This window comes from Diachasma alloeum, unplaced genomic scaffold (genome assembly GCF_001412515.2).
Source record: "Diachasma alloeum isolate Michigan unplaced genomic scaffold, Dall2.0 Dall_scaffold_00987, whole genome shotgun sequence".
NCBI lineage: Eukaryota > Metazoa > Arthropoda > Insecta > Hymenoptera > Braconidae > Diachasma > Diachasma alloeum.
Window position 1 is genome coordinate 25,403 of NW_021681102.1, and position 1,954 is coordinate 27,356.

The following is a 1,954-nucleotide window of genomic DNA, read 5'->3' on the forward strand; positions in this document are numbered from 1 at the left end:
ACGATTGCAAAGCTTCCATTCGGAAGCAAAAATATCAGTTGTCACCGGACGGAAGAAACTTTTTCTCATTTTAACCCTCCTACCTGACTAAACTTTTCCACACGGTCTCCATGTAGTGTACTATTCGCCTCTCTCCACTTCCGCGCCCAGAAAGCAAATGGAAACAATAGTCAGGTTAGAGGGTTAAGTCCTAAAATTCACAACCTAATTACTTTGCCTCTTGGCACATTCTCGGGCCGCTAGGCTAGACGGGTTTGTATTATGGCTCAGAGGTTTTGACCCCCGCCTAGCAACTTCAGGCTATCAGGCACAACTTTCCAATGCAATGTGAAATATTTTCATATGATACCTGCCAAACATTTTACTCAGTTTTTCTTATGTGATTCGAACTACTCGATACATTCGTGATAAACATTAGAATTGNTCCAATGCAATGTAAAATATTTTCATATGATACCTGCCAAACATTTTACTCAGTTTTTCTTATGTGATTCGAACTATTCGATACATTCGTGATAAACATTAGAATTTTTACGAGTAGCACCTTTTTTTTGCCCTAAAATTACTTTGATAACTATTCCAAGGTGTCAAACGCAGAACTTGATTCAATCAAGTCGCTCGCCGAGAAGTAATGAGCAAAACATTTTCTTCTAAACAGATTGATGTACAATGCCTAAGTTGAAACGGAAGAGTACCGAGATACGATCCCGAAATGCGAAAAGCAGGGTTCATCGATTACGATACGATCAAAATAAATACACAGGGATGGAAACGAGAAACCAGTCAACAGAAGAAAGAATAGAGAAAAAAGAGAAAGAGAAAAGAATACAGAAAGATATTGTCAATANTCGATTACGATACGATCAAAATAAATACACAGGGATGAAAACGAGAAACCAGTCAACAGAAGAAAGAATAGAGAAAAAAGAGAAAGAAAAAAGAATAGAGAAAGAAATTGTCAGTGGTAACTTGAGGAAAAAAAAGGATACTGACATCAACACTGTTACGGCTGAGGTACTATCTAATCATTATCAAATGAAGAACCAAAAAAATACGAAAATGGAAAAAGAAAAAATAAAGAAAGGTAAGAAAGAAACCGTAAAAAAAATGACAGGGCATTTAGTTTCGAGAAGAGGTCACAATTCGCTGCGGGCGAGAATGACTTCACAGTCAACGAAGGTCCAAGCTGAAAACAACGATGGAGTTGTGAGTAAATCGCGAAAAATTTCGCAAAAATATGAACCTGACAATGCAGAAATCGTGCCTCAAAGAAATATCAACCATAAGGAACGAATGAGGAACTCTCGTGAAAATAAAAATTATTATGATCGAGAACTGATACAAAACAAAGACAGACTCGAATCACATAGAGACGATCAACACTTCTTGAATAATGAACGTGTTACAAACAGAATACAAAAACAATCACGCAGACTCAATGAAATACTATCGTTTCGTGAACGGTATGTTAAGATGATCACCCGAAAACTAGAACGCGACCGAACATTCAAAAAAGAGTACACTCTCATCACGAAATTCATCGAAAGGCGTAAAGACTATCCAGAAGTCGTGTGCATCTGTTGCGATAATCTATTTTTTCGTAAATTCATGGTTAAATACAATCAATCTCATTATTCAGGTAAATTGAATTGGAGTCAGACCCAATTCGAATCTTTTATTTCCAAAATCGAGAATAATCATTCTTTGTATATTTGCAGTACATGTCACAGAACTGTAGCTAAGGGGACAATACCAAGAACAGCTGCTTTCGATTTAAAATTATCTCCCGTACAACCGGTATTACAAAAATTATCTCCTCTAGAAGAACGCATGGTGGCGCCGTATGTTCCATTCATGCAAATCCGAGCTCTGAAACCTCATTGTGTAACAAATCCACAATTATCTATCCATGGCAGCGTTGTTAACGTTCCCGCAGAAATCAATGATATGATCA